General features: G+C 42.0%; 1 long non-coding RNA gene across 1 annotated transcript in view; it reads left to right on the top strand.

The window, feature by feature from the left end:
- Positions 1 to 22,301, top strand: part of LOC124869644 — a 115,236-nt gene extending 92,935 nt beyond the window's left edge. The window contains exon 4 of the long non-coding RNA XR_007038633.1: positions 22,157 to 22,301. This is a non-coding gene — a long non-coding RNA (uncharacterized LOC124869644). The remainder of the gene's footprint in view (positions 1 to 22,156) is intronic.
- The last annotated feature ends 901 nt before the right edge of the window (positions 22,302 to 23,202 follow it).

Raw genomic sequence — 23,202 nt, 5'->3', positions numbered from 1 at the left:
CTAAAATACAATAAATGTTTTTGTCCACTATCTCCCAGTAGCACAGCCAGAATTTAACTTAAAAGCAGATCTGATAAAAAAAGGTGTTCCTTCATTTGCATGCAGACAACCTTCTGAAGCTCTAGCAATGAAATATCCACCCTGCACTTCAGCACCAAACTGCATTCAAAGTGCCAAATAAGCATAGAAAGACACGTCTTCACACACAGCAGATGCAACAAAAGCACATAATCTAAATCTATAAGTTTTCTATTTGTATTCCACAGATTTAATCTGTAAGCTGAAGCAAGCATTATGTTAACGATGTTGCGTCGTTATTTGATTTCAGCGGTAGCCTTTGTGTTGTCTCTATTGTCTTTCTTTTCAACTACAGTTCAAACATGAGCCCTAAGCGTTCTCTTGTGGAAACAAATGAAGCACAATTGAATAACATTGTTTGCAAGACATCGACAACTGAAGCAACCTGTTTTGTCCGGATGATGGTCACTTCACACCTTTTCCATTTTCTACTTTTGCAGTTTTGCTATTTCCAAATCCAACATTTTCCAGGTACGAAAGGGAGTTTCTATAATCTTAGCATTCCATTGAAAGATAATGTAATTTGACTCCAATAAAGAAATTAACAAGAGAAAAAATATTCACAGAAATATAGAAAAAATAATGCATGCTTTTATGATTATTCATCTCCTTAATTCCTGAAAAGTACTAAATGCAAAAGGGAAATAAACTGATGTAAAGTGCATGTGTATGAAATGAGCAGATACGTCATCCTTGTTGCATGAAAGAAAAGAAATGTTTGAATCAGTCTAACTAACTGCAGGTCTGCACTTTGACTGGGCCAAACACATGAATATGCTTTGATCTAAACCAGGGGTCTCAGTCCTTTGGCTTTTAGACGTGTCCCTGCACTAACACATTTCAATCAAATAACTAAGTCATTGGCAGGGTTCTGTAGAACCTGAAGACGTGGTGAGAAGGTAACTTAGCACTTTGGTTCAGGTGTGGTGGGCTAAAACTAGATGGTTGGTTTTCTTTGTTTTCATAATTAAGCTAGCTGCACTGTACTAGCTGGAACTAATATTAAAAAATACTTAGTCACATGGACACTTGACAAATCAAATTTCCATGTAGATTTAAAAAAAAAAAACAGAAAGAGCAGATCAGTGCTTCTGCAGCTGGACTTACAACTGTCCATCACAATTATTTTTTTCTGTAAATATTTTTTTTGCAGCACTAGAGGCCTTTATTTTAAATTTTTTTGATAGAAGGTAGACAGGAAAGAGGAGCAAAGAGAGGGCGAGACATTCAACAAAGGTCGCCAGGTCCGGAACTTGAACCTGTGACAGCCGCACTGAGGACTATAGCCTCTGCACACGGTCGCGTGCTTAACCCCTACACCACCAGCGCCGCGCCTCCATCAGAAATTTTAGCTGTTAAGGATTCCTTTAATCCTGCCAGAGACTGACTGCGACGTGATGAAACGTTTCTCGTCTATAAATGAAATAAAAACGTAAAGCTTTGTGGCAACTCCAAAAGTTTGGTACATTACAACTACCGAAGTAGGACTAAAAGTGTTCACCTAAATCCTGTTGAGAATTTGTTAGCTCTTTACAGTTGCTCTCAATTCAGTCTGACCGCGCCATTGCCACGATGCAAACAATAGGAAGAAATTTCACTAGTTTGTGTTGGTTTTTCACATGATGTCGCACAAAAACACATTGAAATTTGTTGTTTGTCAAAATGTGAAACCTCAGGCAATATGAATAATTTTGAAAGATACTGAATGTATTTCAGTTGATAATTTAATTGATCTAACTGGAGTTCATTTACAACTGAAACAAATTTCAAGCTGTTTATGATTTCCTCACAGGCTCAACTGAATGCTCCATGGTTTTCATTTCTTTCTGCAATCAAGCTTGAAGCATCGTAACAGCCCTTCCAGGTCTCGGTGAAAACCTCTTTCCTCTTTCCTGTCAAGTGTAGTGTTACTGTTTATGCCGATAATAAAAGAAGCCAGAATTACAAACAAATAAGTAGAGCAGAGGCAGCAAACGATACTCTGCCGTTAAGCTCAACTCCACTTGTGGGTGAGATCGTGATCACCCATTTGTGTGCCTGCTGCTTCTCATTTGCAGTCTTTTCCTCTGCAGACAGACATGTTATTTTTCCACTTCTGTCTCATCCGTTTGATTAAGATTCATGTTAGCATTCTAAGGAATTAACCGTAGAGGAATTAAGCCCCCCCATTTCTTGTGTGCTTTGTCTTCATTAACCCAAGGATCAATACATCATCGGCTCAATTAAGGCAGACACCAATGACATTGAGCCCACCATCCTGTTTGTCCTTGGCCTCTTCATCTCACCCTTAACCTCATGTCAGGGTGGCCATTTATTCGCTGATTCCTGCATCTGCAGCGGCTTTAGACATTGTCTCCTGCAAAAGAATCTGTCTAACAATGTTTGCAGAGTAAACAGTATTTACCATGATTATGTGTGCAAAGCTCATGCACAAGCCCCTGTGAGTGTACTGGGTTAATTGAGATAAAGAGATGATAAACTGTCAACTTAAATGTACAATACTGCAGGAAATGATCAGGTTATTTTAAAACTGTTACAACTGGCCAAATAATGCTGTTTTCAGCGACGATAAACAATTTGGGGTTTTTATGTTTTGTGTTCAAATGTCTAGTTTTCTAGATCAGGTCAAACGTCCAGAACAACAACAATCATCTTACAAGCAAAGGAGATGGCACTTTATACCTACAGTTGTTTTTGTGTGACGGAAAAGCATAATAAACTCTTTAATTTTTAAAGAAAATTTAACTTAAAATTCTTCAGTATTCGTCAACTTCAGTATTTGTCATACGTCGAAAAATTAATTTTCTTTACAAACAAAATGCATAAACTGAACCTAAAGTGCAGCAAGATGCTGAAACATTAAAATAACTGACGTAAAACTTAGATACCCAGAGACAGAATTATACATTATTATAGTTTGGAAATGGCACTTCCTGCCTTCAGGAAAAAGCTTTTTATCCCAAAATTGCATGTTATTTTTCCTAAATTTATTTTTTTCTGTTTTCATTTTTTGGGAATTTCATGTTTTACAAATGAAACTCATTAATTTGTCAGAAAAGAGATATAATTATATGGTTATGGTTTAATATTTCTACAGTTTTTAGGTGTTATTAGGAATTTTTGACCAGTCTTTCAAAAGCACACTTGCAAGGTCAAACACTGATGTTGGATGAGAAACCATGGTGCACTGTCTCTGCTCTAATTAATTCCAAACATGTTCTTGAATAAAAATGTTCTCTAACAAACCCCATATGATATATTAAAAGGTTGTGGACTGGGTCCACTTGACCTGCCATTTGGTCCTGATCTTTACCAGCGTAAAAGCATTCATCATTTGTCTGCACTCGCTTAGGGTCATGTGTGCATAACTATCTTCAGCTATTAGTGGGTGAGAGGCAGAGTACCACCACGAACAGGCTCCATTAAAGGGCGATAAACAAGACATATATCCATTCATGCACACAATTACACTTAAAGGCAATGTAGAATCGCCAATTAACCTAATATTAATCTATCTGAGCTGTCGGAGGAAAACACATGGATGTGTAATACATGCAAACAGGAACCTTTTTAATCCGAGGCAAAATGACTAACAACTGATCCACCTTGCAGCCCTAAACTCCATCACCTGCTGCTTCAACCGTTTTCATGTTATACTACTCATAACCCAAAAAAATTTCTTTGTATGCAAGCAAATCTAAACACACAGATTGATCCATTTACTTAGCTGTTAAAGGCACTTTTAATAGAATTGTTGCATAAGACTCGAAAGTTACTTTTTACTGTGGTTGAAGGTAAAATTCCCAATAACAGGCTCATCTTTCGGTCAAAGCTTTTGGACAGCTTCAAAGGTTTTTTTTTGCCATTTGCTTTTCTCACAGCAGAGCCATTTCAGGCTAGTTACATAAAGACCCATTTCAAAAGGGCTTTACATTACCCCATTACATTTTTCAATTTCATCATTTAGACAGAGACAGAAAAGGCTCTGATGTTGGATCACAAAAGTGCCCCTTATTAAACGTTACTGTTGCCCTCCCCTCTGTTCTTTTCTTGTAACGTCGCTCCAGTTTTTACTTCATCTTATGCAAGGGGGGGTTCCGATTCGCACGATGATCAAGATGCAGGTCAGCTGAGTCTCATCTTTTCCCGGTCAGAGCAGAGAGGAGCAGGTGTCACGAAGTTGCATTTAATAGGATCTCGACAAGCCTCTTAGATGTGTTCCACGACTCCAGAGCTTTGTCCCACTTTCCTGGCTCTTATTATTCCTTATATCTTTGGCCCGTCTGCTTTGTTGCTAGGTGGTAAATGAGCTAGGCTGTCACGGTAAACTGTCGTGTCTGTTGCTTTTAATTTGCTCTAATGGTGTTGCACTTCCTATTAGCTTTGGAGAGCACATTTGCTGTTGAAAAATATTAGCCTCTGAAGCACTGCTTCTGTAGGAAAAAGAAGACCAGCCTTTTTATACACATAGTAACATGGATTTGCTTAGTTACTGTTTAGCATGAGATCATGTTTACATTAAGATCAAATGTATTAAAGGAGCCTGCTACTTGCACTTTGTTTTATGAATTAAAGAATAAATTGAAAACAAAAGCACACAGCTCACATATGCAAGGTTCAAAATCAAGCACATTAGGGTCTAGTTCATAACCTGCTCACTCGCACACTGAACCCTCTTCCCAATGAATGGTCAGCTGCCTTAACACAAAGCCTCTTCGCAGCTTTGTCTTTATTTAGGTCTCTCACCTAACCGGTTGCAGGTCAGCTCTTACTTGCAAAAGGGCTTATTTCTCTGCTCAGGTTACCGCAGCTCACACCTGTTGTGAGAAAAAGGGCCACCTTAGTCTTGAGGTCTTCCTCAGCTGGTTGCTTGCTGCGTCTTGTCCCAGGAATGACTGCAAGTACATTTGGACAACCTACAGTGCTTTGTAAAAGTATTCATTACAACCACAAACTTCAGGGTATTTTATTAGGGGGTAATGTGACACATCAACACAAAGTAGCACATGATTTTGTAATGGGAGGAAAATAATACCCAGTTTTTCACAGTTTTTGCAAATCAGAATGTAAAAGGTGAGCACTCATATTAGGCCCTCAATGATAAACTTTTCCTGCATCTAGAGACTGAATTCGTTTTCTGGTTCTTCTTTTCAAAACACCTTAAGCACAGACAGATCGGAAAGACTTGAGGCAGATTCCCAGTTGGATTTAGGCATGGACTTTGACTGGGCCATTCTAACATATGAATATGCTATGATCTACACCCTCCATAATAGCTCTGCCTGTATAATAAAACGTGACACTCTACATTTATTTCTCGGCCTTAGGTTTTCTTCCAAAACTGCTTCCTTATCCCTGCAGACAGAAATAGCATCCCCACAGCATCATACTGCCACTACTGTGTTTCAAAGTAGGTAGAGTGTGTCCAGGATGACGTCCAGTGTTAGTCTTCCATCACACATACTATTTTGCATGGAGGCGATCCTTTAGTATCCCTGATGAAAAACATTCCCCACAACCATGTTTCCACCAGTTAAGGAGGATGGCTATGCCTTGGTAGGTTTGCAGATGTGCCATAATCTTTTCCTTTTCAGCTCAGTCATATGTCCAAATCTTGAGATATTGTCTTATAACCGCTTTATAAGTATTAACCTAAGTTCAAAGTACTGATATAGGTCCTCATAAAGACGAGTTTCTTCTTTTTTTCCTGGTTTCTTTGTTTTGTTTTACAATATTCTTTCACGAGTTATACTTGTGAAACAAATCCAGTTGCATCATAAAGGTTGAAATCCATAAAATAGAAAACTACATTTGTGTCATAGTGTTAATGGCCGACTTGACCCACATGCAGAAAAACACAACTAAACAGAGAAGCGTTTAGTAAGAAGTTTTATTTGCAGAACCAGGTACTGGAAACCGAGGATGCTGAGCGACTGCAAGAGAAAAGTGAACGCAGGTAAGACACCACCAAAGAAACCTTAACAATGTGCTCTATGTGACGTAATGTTACGTCCGGTTGAGTTAGGGAGAGAGGTTATGATCCTGGAGGGGCTGTGAGCAACACTGCAACGTTGGAGCAAGGTAGTCCTGAGAGGTTTGGAGGAGGGTGGACAGGGTTCGCCTGGAGCTATGAAGCAAACGTCTGATCCGGCAGCCAGCGGGTAGAAGAGCGAGAATCCAGAATCCATAAACTGTTAGAAGTCTTCCAGAGATCTCTTAGGAACTAGGCTTTGGTATCCTGAGACAGATAAGACCATTAGTCAAGGGAATAAACAGAGTCTTCACAGAAGATCAAAAACTTCACAAAATCATGAAATTGGCCAGGCTGAATACCACGAGGAGGCAAAACACTCAGGTGTCGAAGTACTGGCTCGCCTCCTTCTTATAGTCCTCCAGCTGATGACACTCATGCGATACACCTGACCACCCAGAACACAGCTCCTAACGCCCCTACTGGTGGAAAAGGGTTAGTAGCAGGCAAAAATAACCAGGATCTGACAATTTGTGGGATAAAATGATATATAAAATTTAAAAAACAATGGTTTTTATAGGGCCTTACTGATTTTATATCCAGTTTTAATTGAAAGAGAACTCTATTTACTACTTAGCTGAATTCTGAAGGCAATGCGTTTTACTGGGTTGTATGAAGGGATGTCATGGTAAAGGAGCTGAATAGAAATGCATTCCATTCGCTGTTTTTGCTCCAATGTAAAGCTATGCACTACTCTGGGATGCTGTACCATAAAACCCCAATAAAACACATTAAAGTTTGTAGTTGTAGCATGACAAGATGTGAAAAGGGGGTATGAAGACTCTGGCATAGCTCTGTAAGGACTAGAAAGGATCGTCTGATTTTAGAGAATAACTCTGTGCCCTGATTTTCTGCATGGTTTTAATAACTACAGTAGACTGAAATGGACATAAAGTACCTAAAGGAATGTTTACAGCAGTGGGTAACTCTCTATTTGCACAGTCCTGAGCAGCTCTATACAGCACTTACTGTAGAGGCGCCTGACCCCTGCATTAACCCCTGCTCTTGCACCACTTCTGCCTGCAGCAAGATAGACATTTCCAACCCAAACACAATTAAAGCTGTGGGTTGAAGTACATCAATAGAAGGGATGTGAGGGAGATGCAGGCATCTGTATCCTGACATGTTGTGCCGCTTCCTGCCTCCTCTCACATAATCCTGCACATTTGTCACCCCCACTTTCGCTCTCTGGTTTCCGCCTACACCGGCCAATGCTTCTGCTGTGCAGGAGAGTTCATGGTCTTTGGAGTGGTATCCCATATAGCAACAAGGTGATGCTGCACGAGCAGCCTCAGCTGTCAATGTATTCATTATTCAATAAACACTTTGCATACAACTCGTTATGAAAGCAGGGTTCTGTATTGATGTGATTATCTTATGTGGTGTTTGCCCCAGGCTATAAGGAGAGATAAATTTGGCCTACTAATGATCAGTAATCAATACTGGACATGAAACCAGACTTATGTATGTATAGTGTAATCTGTGCATATGTGCATATAATGCATGTATTCATTATGTGTATAATATATGTGTTCGAGACAGATACATGTGCAATATACGTGTGTGTCGTTGTGTAATATGTTTCTGTGTGTACGTCTGGCAAGCTACACCTCCAGCATGTCAACTGACCACTACTTTAAGGACAGGGCAGACATCTTGATGCCACCTAGCTGGGGTCACATGCAGGTTTCTCATTCCAATCAAGTCTTCTGTTGTGGACACATGGATGAGGAAGAAGAAGTAGTGCACGAAGTTCTAAAATATAAAGAATAAATTCTTCATCTTCAACCAGCTCTCTGTACTCAGGTTCTTGTTCACCCCTTAAACTGTAGTGTGTTTGTCAGGTAGTCATTTATCCAGTCGATCCTTGAGGACTCTAAACCTTTCTTCTGGAGTATCTGATATAGTAAATCAGACTGAATCATGTTAAATCAAAGAAATCAAAGAACATGATCCTCACAACGCTGCCTGTTTTGTCCAGATTATAGTGGGTTTGTTGAAGCAGGTATATGATGGCATCTTCAGCTCCACAGCACTAATAAAACTGCAGGGTGTCCTGAAAGATGCTTGTTTGCTTATTCAGATAGATCAACACGAGTCTCTCCAGGATCCTCATGATGTCAGGACAATGGGTCTATAGGTAGGATGTCTTCTACACCACTGTAACTCTCTCCTGCATCAGGGTCGAAGCCAGGTCGAAAAGGTGTTGCAGAATTCCACATAGCTGGTCCTCACAGGCCTTTAGGTCTGGGGCTGATGCCATCTGGACCTGCAGCGTTGTTCTGGTTCAATCTGTCCAGCTGCCTCTTCAGTTGACTTCTAGAGATAGATGTGTGGGAGGGGAGGCAAAGGGAGCATCAGCATTCCCTGATAATGAAGAAGCAGCAGGATCCATGACGATGGATGATAAATCATTGGAGGGTTAGGGGTAGAGAGAAAACCTGTGGCTCAAGGGAGGAGGGGATGTCTGTTTGGCTGTGAGCAGGAGAGGAGGATGCTGAGGTTGTTCCTGAACTTGTTCCTGAACTTGAACCTATTGAAGAAAGTGTTCAGTTTATTGGGTCTGTCCATATTTTCATTGGTTGTAAGGTTGTGGTTTTCAGACTAGGACCCAAGCACAAAAAGGAAAGTGGAAGCAGCACTTTGAGTATAAGGATTTAATAAAAATAAAAGACAAAGAAAGACTTAGGGTACGGCACAAGGAGATGAGGACATGGAGCATGGAAAAGGCAACAGGCAGAAAAACATCAGCAAAACAAACTTTGTAACGTGCATGGTACAGAAACGGAAGAATCTTGCAAAGAACAAAGAACCAGCGAGTATATACTGAGGGGAGTGTGGGAAGATGAGAAGCAAACCAGAAGAGCCATCAGAGTAGATTTGAAGCAGCTGTTACACAAGGAAGATGGGGAAGCTGAAGGGAGAGAGACTAATTAACATAGAGCTGAGCAGATCATCCCAGTTTATTCTAATATTCTTTGTACACTTAGTTATTTCCTGTTTTTCCTGTGGTTTGTTTGTACTTCTGTTTAGCTCCATTCATTTTATTTAGTCTCCTACCCACAGCCACTTTGCAATCAAGTAGATTCTGCTTGCCCGTGATACCTCATTTGCTCCATAGTCCGTACCTGTTCTATCATCCATCCTCACGGTTCTCTCTGTTTTTCGCTGAATCTCCATGACCTCTGGGTTATGCAATGCTTTTGCAATGCACTGTAAACTAAATTACTTTAGATGATGGGGTCAAGGTCAGACTTCAAACTTTGAACATCAGGGGTCAAGGAATGCCAGTTCAGCTTGTAAGATAGAGGATGACTGTGTGTGTGTGTGTGTGTGTGTGTGTGTGTGTGTGTGTGTGTGTGTGTGTCAAGATCTCTGAATGTTTGTGAGCTGCATTGAAAAGATAATCTGTGTTTTTGTGCCATTTCTGACAAAAACTGCAGACTGATAACCTGATTTTCTGCTAACCTTATTCTTTGGGGGACACTGATGACAAATACCTTCCTGGGAGGCATTGGCAGCCGCAGCCCATATATTACCGAGGGGTCACCTTGGCCCATCTCATCACAAAAAAAAGAACTGTTTGGTACAGTCTAACTGTGGACAAGGATATACTTCATGCTGCTACATATCTTTACCAGCAGGAAAATCTCCAGGTGCATCAATATAACTAGTAGAAAACTGATAAACGCTTTGTGGTTCTTCTCAGTGTTCTGCAAAAAATGATAATATTTTCTGCAGATAAAAACTGCCTTCTTTCTGTTTCACATGACAAATTGGACACTGCCTTCGCACACACACATACACACACCCAGGCATATAAACAGACACAAAAACAGCCATACTGAATATCAGCTAACACATTGCAAGATTAGGCCTTGATGTGTCACAGCACCATGGCCCGAGGAACCCGGTTGCGTCTGGAGTGTTGCAGAAGCTACAAAAAGTATTTTCCAAATGTGGAACAAGCCTTGCAGCAACTGTGAGATGTAGCAAATCTAAGACACGACGCAATACGTGTTGAAAAAGTACAAGACAAAAACTGTGGAGTGGCTTGGTGGTCATCTGTAACCCGGCAACAAGCGCTGCTGCAATGGTTCTCAATCTGCGGGAAACTTTCAGACTATTCTTCATGATTAAGCTCAGGGAGGAAGTCAAATCCAGAGACAAACAATCAATGGCTTGACTGCTGCTACCAAATCATTAGCACTGACTAAAACTTTGAGCTATTGTTTCATGGCACCTTTTCATTTTTGAAAATGTCATGAATTGTTCCTTTGGATGACATGTTTTTCTTGCAGTTGGGAAAGGAAGTCAATTTGAGAGTAGGAATAGACTTTTTTGAAAATATTTACTCTGTTATGTATTAACATATTTTCTGCAAGCTTCCATAGGTTAAATCAAAAGCTTTTTAAGACGTTTCTGGTTTAAGGTGTACATTAAGAGTGTCATTAAAAGTTCATTTAGTTCACTGATTCAACTTAAACAGTGTAATTTATATATAGATTCATCACCCACAAATGGAAATATTTTGAGCATTTAGTTCAGTTAATTTAGATGATTATGGCTTAAACCCATCCAATGGAAACCCAGAGTTCCGTTTCTTAAAAACTGGATATTACACAAGACCATTTATAATACTGAAATTTCTATAGCCTACTGTAGTAGGTATGTAGTACGCCCATGTACTGTAGAGCATATACATTCAGTACTTGGGGTTTGGACTCCTTTGCCATTAATTAATGCATCAATGCAGTGTGTCAGGGAAGCCGTCAGCCTGTCCCTTTTCTGAGGTGTTAAGGAAGCCAAGGTTGCTTTAAAAGTGCCCTTTTGCTCATTAGCATTATTAGCTATAGTGTCTCTAATCTTTTGACAGTAGTTGTCACGGCCTTTCTGTTTCCAAGCCAAAATAGTTCCAAAAAAAAGGCCGTCAGTGGCAACAGGTGGTCTAGTTTCTTGAATGCACTTCCGACTTGATTGTTTGAAAAATATCCTTTTATTTTTTGCAAAATTATAGCCCAAATAATAACCAGAAAATTCTTACAACTATGATGTAAACGAAAGTTGGCTTAAACTCATCTTGCAAGGTCAAAAAGTGATTGAAAAGTGGTCAAAAAATCATTGTAAAAAACCTCTCGTCATCACACCGGACATTAGCAAACAAAGAACCCCAGTCACACGCCCCCGGTGTGTTCTTACTCTCTTAAATTAATGGGAGGGGCTTAAAAGTTACCAAATAAATCATAATAATTCCAAACAATTAATTTCATATCATAGTTCCAAACAAACTGAAATATATTCTAACCACCTAAACTAAATAGAACTTGTGATTTACAAAATTAAAAAAATGGCCACAACAGTAGTCCATAGAAAACAATTGGATTTGGTCCTGGTTAGTGTGCTGAACAACAAAGCACAGTGATACCATGGTCATTTAAGCAGGTATTGGTTTTTTGACAGTGGGACTAGGTGCCAAATCCTGCTGGAAAAAGAAATCAGCATCTCTATAAAGCAAAGGGAACCAGGAAATGCTCCAAAATGTCCTTTAGACTGTGCTGACTTTGGAAAGGAAAACACAGTGGACCAACACCAGCACATGGCATGGCACCGCAAATTATCAATGACTGTAGAAAGTTTACACTGGACTACAAGGCTGCAGCTATCCCTGTTGCTTGTGTACCTTTTTCTATCAAACATTTTTCTTCCACTCAACTTTCCATTAATATGCTTGGATGCAGCACTCTGAACCGCCTTTTATGGCTTATCCTCCTTGTGGAGGGTGTCAGTAGCTGTCTGCTGGACAACTGTCAAGCTAGCAGTCTACCCCATGATTATGTAGGCCATAATAACCATTCTGTAGGAAAAATATATATTTTTATTGCTCCTATGTAATACTGAAAATTTCTGAGACACTGCATTTTGGATTTTTATTAGCTGCAGGCTTTAATCACCAAGGTTAACAAAAATAAAGGCATGAAAGTTTTTGTTGTGTATGATAAATGAGGTTCGCTTTTTAACTACGTTATTGAATAATATTTCAGTGAGATTTTAATTCATTGAGATTTATTAGGAAAACTTTTAAAGGTGTAATTATTTACATTTTTTATTTTATTATTGTCAGTGTATTATTAGTTTCTGGATACAGTGTTTATGGCATGGAGAAACAGAGAAAGAGGGTGTTGAGCAAAACGCTGGTGTGTTAAGTTCTTTTAAGTAAACTTTACATCTGTGCTTCTGTGTGTTTGTGCGTGAGTAGGTAGAATCTGATCGGTGCTCCCCTTTTTCTCAGCATTACACCGCCGATCAATGCCCTCCCACAGGAGACCCCATGACTTCACTCTCAAAGAGATTCTGTTACCTTCTTCCCCTTGTTTTTTGGAAACGATAGCCTCTTCAAAGGAAAAATCTCACTTTTCTCACCATTTTCTCACTGAGGAGACTCCATTTTGATTATTCACTCCACTGCAATAACTAGATATATATTATATAGTCACGGGGCTCTAATATTTGTACGCAAGAGTTATACTGTTACTGTTATTACTTCTGGTGAGGTTTACAAACATATAATACTTCATATATTTGTATGAGTTATTAGAAGTTAAATAAGTTATAAACAGTCCAAATTTAGTTCAAATCAGTCCAAAAGATCCAATTGTAAGCTAATTTTATGAGACTCTTATTTTGATGAGTGCTACTTTTGTGACACTTTTATTTTAATGAGTGCGGTCAGACAGGAAGAGGGGAGAGTGTAACAATAAAAAGAGTGGAGTTCACAACTGTCGTCCCTCCTTCATGTAAGCTTTATAACATCAGTGGTCATCATCCTAAGACCATCGGTTACATTGGTGGCAGTGGTGGGATAGTTCTAGTGCACAAGCCCACTTTTGTTTTTTTTTTCAGAGACGGTAAAAACAAGTTTAGTCAACTAGCTGAAGTTAGCCACCGCTAACTTGCGACTAGCTTAGCTGTGAAAGTTTAAATAGTACGTAAGCTGAACTCCACGTTTCTTACAGTAAGGGAGGCGTGTAGGGAGACAAGAACCATGTGGAAACACGATGAAGACCCACTGGATTGCAAATTCCTTCGCCGGGAAAGACCCTTCTCCAGTAATGTGAAAATTGAACTTCCACCACCCTTCTCAAGGAGGACTGTGAGAGTTTTTCTTGCTGGTCACGTCAATGTGAAGTGGCAGTGAGAGCGCTGGTGGCAGGTATGGGCGGTGATTATAACTATGAACTGGGACGGATACTTCCTACCAGATTATCCAAGGCTGTTTTCATGCTGTGGGACAGTCTACCCGCAGTTGTACAGGCAGACTACACTACCGTGAAAGAGCGGCTGCAAGAAGCCTTTAGACTAAGACATTTTCTGGACAATTTCAGAGCTAACCTCGCTGCTCGCCGTCGCGCCCCTGGTGAAAGCCTGGATGTCTATGCGGCTGATATAGGGAAGCTATTAGACGAAGCCTTTCCTAACTATGGTGAAGCAGCTCAGAGAGAAGAAAAATTCCGCAGATTCCTGGACTTGATGCCGGCCTTAATGCCAAGTGTCGGGAGCAGGGACCAGCTGACTTGGATGAGGCTTTGATCATAGCAGGCCGCTGTGACATGGCTCGAGAGACTTTAAAGGGTGAATATACCTATCCTGCTGTCAGTGCACCTATAAGTAAAGGTGTCACTGCCCTGGTGCACTCGATCTCAGAGAAGTCTCGCTGGCAGCGTACCATGGAAGGACTTGCTGAAGACATGAAAGAGATGAGAAAGGACATAAAGAAGCTGTCAGATGAAAATGAAAGACTGAAAAGTCGTAGCAGGGATGCAGACTCCTCCTCCCCCAGGCCTGCCCAATGTCAGTGCCAGTGTGGAGACCTGGGCTGTCAGTCCCTGCGTTCATGGTCCGAGCCACGTGGACGTTATCCTGCTCCGAACTGGCGTAGTCGCCGTAATGACCGGTACGCCGGACCAGACCGCCGGTCTCCATCTCCATACACGGATCCCTCCACATCTCCTGGGGGCCGGAGACCGAGTGGGAATACTTTGTATGGCAATTCAGCAAGACAACAAGGGGTGAGGTTTTTCTCCCCAGGAGAGGACCCAGCCAACCCGCTGGAAAATGGGATGTAGCTGTAGTCGCGGCCCAAACATCAGCTACAACACCTGCAGGGCCCCCCATGAAGGAAACCGCCATGCCTGTCCAGAATCACATTACTGGTTGTTTCACGGCTATAGAGTGGAGATCCTCATATGTGCAAGGAAGCATTGAAGGTACTGGACTTAATATTTTGATAGACTCTGGTTCCACAGAATCTTTTATTAGTGCAGATTTTCGCCAGTCCATTCCTGCCCTCCGCCAGCGACCCCTAGAGGTGGATATTATTGCGGCCTGGGCTGTAAACGGACACCTATTGGACACTCTAGGGACGATTACTGCCACATTACATTTGGGCAATCAGTCATGGAAACATGTTTTCCATGTACTCCGTAAGTCCACTCAAAAAGCTCTTCTGGGCCTGGACTTCCTGACGGCACACCACGCACTTTTGGATTTCTCCCTTGGTAGGCTGCAGCTGTGGGGCATGGACATTGGGTTGCTGAGCAATGAAGACTTGATCCCTGTATGTTGTAATGTATCTCTTATTTCTACTCTGACACTGCCACCACTCAGTGAGATGCTGGTCCCAGTGAGTGTCTCTCCCTCTGAGCCTGTTGACAATTTTCCAGAGTTTATTGGTTATCTTTAACCTAATCCCAAGGTAAGAGTGAGTGTGTAGTAGCCCACACATTCACCTCTGTGGAGAACGGTGTGATTACAGCCCTACTGCTTAACCCTACAAACCAGAACATGATGCTACCGGAGGGCACACACCTTGGGGAGTTATTTTCAGTAAAGGAGGGAGACCTGTCAACTCCCATTACTAATACAGTGTCCCCTGTGGTAGCTACCGACATGCTGCCAGTGTCACTGATTGACTCCCCCACCAGTTCGCCACAAATGGAACAGTTGAAAGCCCCGTTAGCCGAGTATAGTGACATTTTTAGCACGTCCAAAGCAGTGACTGGTAAGTGCACCCTTATCAAGCATTGTATCAACACTGGTAATCACCCACCTCTTGAGACAGCGTGCTTACCGGACCTTGACAGACAGGTGACGACTCTGCTGGCCGATGGGGTCAATGAGGAGAGCTGCAGCTGACTATCGACGGTTGAACAGTATTACAGTGATGGACTGCCATCCCCTGCCACGCGTGGACGACATTCTCGATGCTTTGGGGGGGACCTGCTGGTTTAGTACCCTGGATTTTTCTATTGGCTATTGGCAGGTTGAAGTGGCCGAGGAGGACCGCCAGAAGACGGCTTTCACTATGGGTCGGGGCCTGTACCAGTGGAGGTCTATGCCCATGGGCCTCACCAACTCACCTGCTACGTTTCAGCGCATGATGGAATTAGTTCTTCGGGGGCTCCCGTGGCAGATGTGTATGGTGTATTTGGATGATGTGCTAATATTCAGCCCCACATTTGAAGAGCATGTGGCCAGCCTGCAAGAGGTGTTTTCACGTATTCAGGCAGCTGGCCTCAAGCTTAACCTTACCAAATGCCACCTTGCCCGGGATCATGTGGTATTCCGAGGCCATGTTGTTTTCTGCCATGGACTGCAGCCTGACCCCAGGAACACTGACAAGGTAAAGACCTGGCCCACACCACATTCGCCCACGGAGGTGAGAGTTTTCCTGGGCCTGTGCTCTTACTATAGGCGATTTGTTAAAGACTTTGCCCATAATGCTGCCCCATTGCATCATTTGACATGTAAAGATATCCCTTCTGACTGAACTAATGATTGTAATGCAGCTTTTGAGTATTTGAGATCTGTGCTCTCGTCAACCCCAGTGGTTACTGTGCCAGATTATCCTGTTCTCTTTAAAGTGTACACCGATGCCTCAATGGAAGCTGTAGAGGCTGTGTTGGCTCAGAATAAGGATGGGCTGGAAAGAGTAGTGGTTTATGCCAGTCAGTCACTTACTAATACCCAGAAACGTTGGTCTACATTTGATAAAGAGCTGTGGGCTGTATTATGGGCTGTTAGGCAGTTTAGGGATTACGTTGGGTCATCTTTCACTATAATAACTGACCATAAACTTTTCTTAGGGCTACAAGGCATGGCTATTGATAAAGATCCATCTGGGAAGAGAGCCAAGTGGATACTGGAAGTGGACCCCTTTAACTGGGACATACAGCACAGACAGGGCCGGCACCATACTAATGCTGATGCCCTCTCGAGGCGCCCAAGTAGGGATACAAAAGATAGTGCTGTCTTGGTTAATGTTGTTGACATTCACCCCATGCCCCGTGATACATCCCGGCAGAGTGCAGTCCCTCAGCATGCTGATCCTGACACTAGCGGCCGGCACTTGCAGGTGCTTTTGGATGATACTGGGGGCTTGACAATCCAACAGCAGAATGACCCGATATTAGTGTTGCGTTGAACTGGATTAACACTGGGGGGGGCCCGTCCTCCCAGGGGGCAATTAAAAGGCTGCTCCCAGTGGCTCCAGAAGCTTTGGACTGAGTTCCCTAGGTTGTCATTAGTGAAGGGACTCCTCTGCCGTACAGTAAAATCCTCTCCTCTTCCGGAGGCGCAACATCAGGTGGTTGTGCCTGCATCACTTGTCTCTGATGTACTGTTTCAACTGCATGGGGGCCCTGTTTCAGCACATTTCTCAGCAGAAAGAGTGTGGGACCAGGCTGGAGTACATTATTATTGGCCCTCCATGCTCAGGGACATTCGGCAGTGGTGTGAACAGTGTGTGCCATGTCAGGCCCGCAAGGCCCCTGTACCAAAACATCGCGCTCCAATGGGGGGCTTACAGACTGTTTGCCCTTTTCCGAGAGTCGCCGTGGACATTTTAGAGCTTCCAGTGACATCTAGAGGTCATAGATATGTGCTTGTTGTGGAGGATTATTTTTCTAAATTTGTCAGTCTGTATGCTCTCCCTAACCAAACTGCCCAATCGGTGGCTCTGTGTCTGTTTGAGGATTTTGTGTTACTACATGGCATTCCAGAGACTGTGCATAGTGACCAGGGCAGACAGTTCGAGGCCGAGATAGTACAAAGACTGTGTGAACTGCTAAATATTAAGAAAACTTGTTCTACACCATATAATCCCAAATCTGCCGGTATGGATGAATCTTTTAATTGTACACTCATTTACCAGTTAGCAAAGTCACTGCTGTCTTGCGGTGATGAATGGGATAACTATTTGAAACATGTGGCCTTTGCTTACAACACATTGGTTCATGCGAGCACTGAGTACACTCCCTAATACCTCACTCATGGCCGGGAGGCTCGGGTTCCTGTTGATGTGTTAATACCAAATCAGGCAAATCATTCGGACTTTTCTTTCTCTAATGCTGACTTTGTCTCTGCTATGGTGGAACGGTTAGAGGTAGCCTTTGTGAATACTAGGCAGAGTACAGCTGTCGCTCACAAGAGGCAGAAACTGTACTATGACTCTAATGCCCATCATAAGCCTTACACTGTAAGGGACTTAGTTTGGCTGCACAATCCCAGGGAAGATAGGATGAAACTAGCTCCCCACTGGAGGGGCCCCTTTCAAATCACGGGTGTTTTGGACTCTGAGGGTGTGAATGGCCACACTTATCGCATTAGTGAGCCTCTGGCTGATGATGTTCTTTCACAGGTTGTTCATTATGATAGATTAAAACCGTACACCATTGGCCTTATCCCTGGGCTCCCCTCGAGTACCCGCCTTTGCCCCGCTCCTGATTCACCTTCACCACAGGGGGATTCATCTGTTCTGAGCCCTCTGGATGGGTGTGGGCTGAGGTTGCTAGTGGATAGTCAGCCTCTGGCCTTGTCGCGTGTGGGGAGAGCTGTGAGACCTCCAGGTTGGTTTAAAGATTTTGTCACTTACCATTAATGCCTATTTGTCATTTTGGGTTGTTTTGTTTTTCTCTGTTTTCATGCACCTTTTGTTTGAGTATGTGCGGTGATGGCAATAGCTCCATCAATGGCTTTATCTGGGAAAGATCAAGCTTAACATAGTAGCAGTGGGTCAGAAGTAATTTCTTTGGTAAACACAAATAAAGAAATTACACACTTAATGGCACTAGTACCTCCAACTATGCCTCCAACCAGAGAAGAGACACGGTTAAACGCGGAGGCACTGAGTCAGGTGTATTTTGTCTGGTGTAAGAAAAACAAATAAGGTGCATAAAGTTAATAGTGGCAATAGCGGTTCTGTCTAGGAAAGATACAGTACAGACCAAAAGTTTGGACACACCTTCTCATTCAAAGAGTTTTCTTTATTTTCATGACTATGAATATTGTAGCTTCACACTGAAGGCATCAAAACTATGAATTAACACATGTGGAATTATATACTGAACAAAAAAGTGTGAAACAACTGAAAATGTGTCTTATATTCTAGGTTCTTCAAAGTAGCCACCTTTTGCTTTGATTACTGCTACGCACACTCTTGTTATTCTGTTGATGAGCTTCAAGAGGTAGTCACCTGAAATGGTTTTCACTTCACAGGTGTGCCTTGTCAGGTTTAATAAGTGGGATTTCAAGCCTTATAAATGGGGTTGGGACCATCAGTTGTGTTGTGCAGGAGGTGGATACAGTACGCAAAAACCATCAAGCGCTACAAAGAAACTGGCTCACATGAGGACTGCCCCAGGAAAGGAAGACCAAGAGTCACCTCTGCTGCGGACGATAAGTTCATCCGAGTCACCAGCCTCAGAAATCGCAGGTTAACAGCAGCTCAGATTAGAGAACAGGTCAATGCCACACAGAGTTCTAGCAGCAGACACATCTCTAGAACAACTGTTAAGAGGAGACTGTGTGAATCAGGCCTTCATGGTAAAATAGCTGCTAGGAAACCACTGCTGAGGACAGGCAACAAGCAGAAGAGACTTGTTTGGGCTAAAGAACACAAGGAATGGACATTAGACCAGTGGAAATCTGTGCTTTGGTCTGATGAGTCCAAGTTTGAGATCTTTGGTTCCAACCACCGTGTCTTTGTGCGTCGCAGAAGAGGTGAACGGATGGACTCTACATGCCTGGTTCCCACCGTGAAGCATGGATGAGGAGGTGTGATGGTGTGGGGGTGCTTTGCTGATGACACTGTTGGGGATTTATTCAAAACTGAAGGCATACTGAACCAGCATGGCTACCACAGCATCTTGCAGCGGCATGCTATTCCATCCGGTTTGTGTTTAGTTGGACCATCATTTATTTTTCAACAGGACAATGACCCCAAACACACCTCCAGGCTGTGTAAGGGCTATTTGACCAAGAAGGAGAGTGATGGGGTGATGCGCCAGATGACCTGGCCTCCACAGTCACTAGGAGTATTTTCTAAGGGAAAGAAAAAGGAAGGGTAAAAAGTTAATGGCAGTGATTGCTTTGTCCAGAACAGCCGCACAGTTATACACAGAAGCAAAGAGCCAACAATACTTTCTAGGCAAATAGAAAAGAAGAGAGACAACTACAGTAGTTCTATGTTTTAATGTTTCTCGTTTATTAACTTCACTCTACATTTTCTCCAGGTACTCTGATTTCCAACCACGGTTCAAAAAACTTCAAATGAAACTGTTTATCCTTTGGTGGTGTAACCTGTCTCTCTCAGGTTGGAAAGGCTGCATCCCCTCTATGAATAAGACAAAAGGATTGAGATAATTTATTATAAATAAAAATAAATGCTGCTAGAACTGGTGGAGAAATCTAGAGTTGAAACATATTATTTTCCTCTGAAATGAGGCATCTGCATAAAACAATTTAATCAAACTTTCAGATATATGAACGGCAAAAATCCGCCCTAGAATAACTTTTACTACTGAATAAAAGGGGCCAGTACATGATTATTGTAAAAACGAAAAATAAAACAAAAAAAGATATTAAAAGTATTATATTTCAGCAGAACAGAGGATCAGGTTAGGCCTTTGTTCCACCCCCGTCAGTGAAATATTCCAGCTGACTCTAATAAACTATGGTTCAACAAGTTTGTGCATACGCCAGCGTTTTTAGGGATGCCTGTAAGTGGCTGCCGACTCATGCAGAAGGAGCAGGTTGACAGAATGATGATCCTCAGCCTCCCGTTGCTTTGCAAATACAGATGGTACAGTGTGTAAATGGAGATTTAAAGACGGAGATGCACAGAGGAAGATGCAATGAGACGTGTTCATCCGAATTGAGCCTGCAAGCCGGAGCAAATGAAAACGAAACGAGCACCTGAATTAAAGGGGGACCATAATGGGAGAGAGAGAGGGAAAGAGATGAAAAGCAAAAATTGAGGTAGAGCAGGAAAACTGGAAGATGATACGGCGACTGGGAAAGGAGTGGGCCAAGCTGAGAAAAAGAAGCTGTTTACTAGAGAGAGGGGAGTCAGTGGATGAGAAAGACTGCTACAGAACACAGATAGATAATCGACATGGGTGAGAGGGAAGGGGAGAGAGGGGAGGCTGGGAGTGAAACAGACAGTGATGAAGTGTACAGCAGCTAGAGAATGAGATAAAGGTGAGCAGGGGGCGGGCAGGTTGTGAGAGGACAGATATCCTACAAATGGGTGACAAACGCAAAGAAAAAATGAAAAGGAAAGGTGAGTTCCTGTCCCCCTTTCTTGGTGCAGTCCTTGAGCCAAAGCAGAGGGCAGCCAGGACAGATGCAGGCCTGGCTGGGGCTGCTCGGGGCGTCAGACAGGACAAGCACTTGCAATAGGGACATTAACAAAGCGTGAAATTAAAGCTGCCAGACTGCAGGGACCACGGGCCATGCCTTAACCCACCATCATCATCACCCCTCTGAGGTCTGCTCAGAGGCTGGAGGGGGGGCAGCAGCGAAGGGGCATTGACTAGATGCTGGGAGGTAATAGAGCTTGGTGCATTACTGTAATGATGTGTGGAGAAAGGACAGAGGAGGAGGGATTATAAAGGGAGGCTCTAATCACTCCTGCATGGCAGCATGGCCCTATCTGGTGCCACAGGCGACTCTGCTGCCTCATATGGGTGTAGGCTGAACCAGCCTTTATTTTTGATCCTTCCAAACCAGAGACTTTTTGCTTTCCTGCCCATTTCAGCGAACCAGCAGAATTTGTATTACTACGCTTAGAAAATAATTATCTTTCACTTAATCTAAAATAAAACATCTGTTTCAAAAAAAGAGCTAGCCCCTCAGAATGAGGGGTTGTAAGATTCTGTATTCAATGTTAATTGTATCAAAGTTTTGAATATGAAGCTGTCTTTATTCAGTAGAATGGTTATATGTTTACAGTATGTACAGTTGGATGTGCACAGCAATACTTAGCAGACGATTAAATGTTGTGGGTAAAATTCTCACACAATTGGATAACTTTAGATTCCCTTTAGCTCATTCTCTGTAGGATTACCTTTGTCTAATATTTGTTCGAAATAGTTTCCAAAACATCAAGTTTCTTTCTTCCTCCTCCAAATTTTTTCCCAAAATTAGCACTAGGCCATGAAACTCCTGATTAGACCACAAAAATGATCTTCCTCTTGACATCTAAGAGTCAGACTCTCTACTTATAGAAAAAGGGCAGGAGTTCCATTCAACCTTCAAGCCAATAACTAGCATGTCCTTTACAATTACCTGTTTCTCTTATCTATTCTTTGCTTTATGTCTTAGTGTTTGGCTTGTTTTATCTTATTTTTGTTGTTCATTAATAGTAACAGGTAGAGATTGGTGCATTAATAGTAGTTTGAACTTCCCTGCGATCTTTAGTATATTTGTTGCTGCAATTGTTAAGAACTCAATTGGAAGGTACGCTTCAGTTGAAAATACTTTAATTGAAAGTAATTTAATTTGATTTTGATATCCAGTGAGACTGGTTTTCGTTATGGATATTAATGTCAATTAAAGTAGCAGATATTTTCTATATAGGTGTTCTCAGAGTGATGTTTGGGACTTATAAAAATGCTCACGATGGAGTTGTTGTCTCTGCCTGTTCTCTAGTTTTGAACAACTTCGCCCCTTTTGTCAGTCTCCTCACTGCACCTTCATGTCTGTTTCCAGGAGAGGTGCTCTGCTGACAGGATGAGGTGTCACTGTGGTAAACATCCAATTTCAAACATCCATTTCTAACAGAAAAATCTGAAACCAGAGATAAAATGGCAGCAGATGCAACCATGAACTTCCATGCTCTTCTCACCCTGGTTCATACCTTTTTGGATTAAACCGAACTGAGTGGCAAACCCTTAAAAAAAAGCTGCAAACTCTCCCAGTCTGTTGCATATTTTTTATTCAAAAGGAGAGAAAATTACCATTAATCTGAGCTGCTTTCTTTTTTTTATTACACTGCAATTTGAATGTCTGTGACTTCTGGACAAAACATGCATTTACTCCACAGCCATTTGACAGGCATTTTTTATAATTATCATCTTATGAAATGATTGTTAGCTGCTGACAAATTTGAGGCAATTTGTCTTTATCCTTCTATTAGCACATAACACCACATTATATAATTACAGCATAATTTCTTCAAGGAAAATGCACACTTAATTAGATGTTTCCGAGCCTGTTGTGTCAGTACATAAAATAACATATCAAACCGAATGCTGGCAAAGAAAATAAATAAGTTAAAGCGATGGAAGATGTGTTTAAGACTGCAGAGTATAATGTTAAGATTTCTTAGTGCACTTTTGAATCTAATTTTCAGCATTAAGCATCCCTGCACCGTTACCTTGAGGTCATGAATATGAAATATGATGAAAATAGAAATGGCAAAACTGTATCGCTCTCAGGACTGCATGCCACCTATGTAATAACTGCGGTTGTGAAATTTAGTCACTACTAAATATCCCACAGTCAACTGGTATTACAATGTAGTGAAAGTCATTGGAATTGAGAGTAACTCAGCAATAAAGTGGGAGGCGAGGTTAAATCAGAGAGCAGGGTCCACGAATGCTGAGGTACATAGTGTACAGAGGTTGCCAACTTTCTGCAGAATCAATACCTATAGTCCTCCAAACTTCATGTAAGCTTTAGATTAGCTCAACAACGGTGTGTAGAGAGCTTCATTGAATGGGTTTCTGTGGCTGAGCTGCTGCATCTAAGGCTTA

The sequence above is a fragment of the Girardinichthys multiradiatus genome, chromosome 6 (genome assembly GCF_021462225.1).
Source record: "Girardinichthys multiradiatus isolate DD_20200921_A chromosome 6, DD_fGirMul_XY1, whole genome shotgun sequence".
NCBI lineage: Eukaryota > Metazoa > Chordata > Actinopteri > Cyprinodontiformes > Goodeidae > Girardinichthys > Girardinichthys multiradiatus.
The sequence above is the reverse complement of the archived record's forward strand: the minus strand, read 5'-3'. Positions and strand labels throughout refer to the sequence as shown.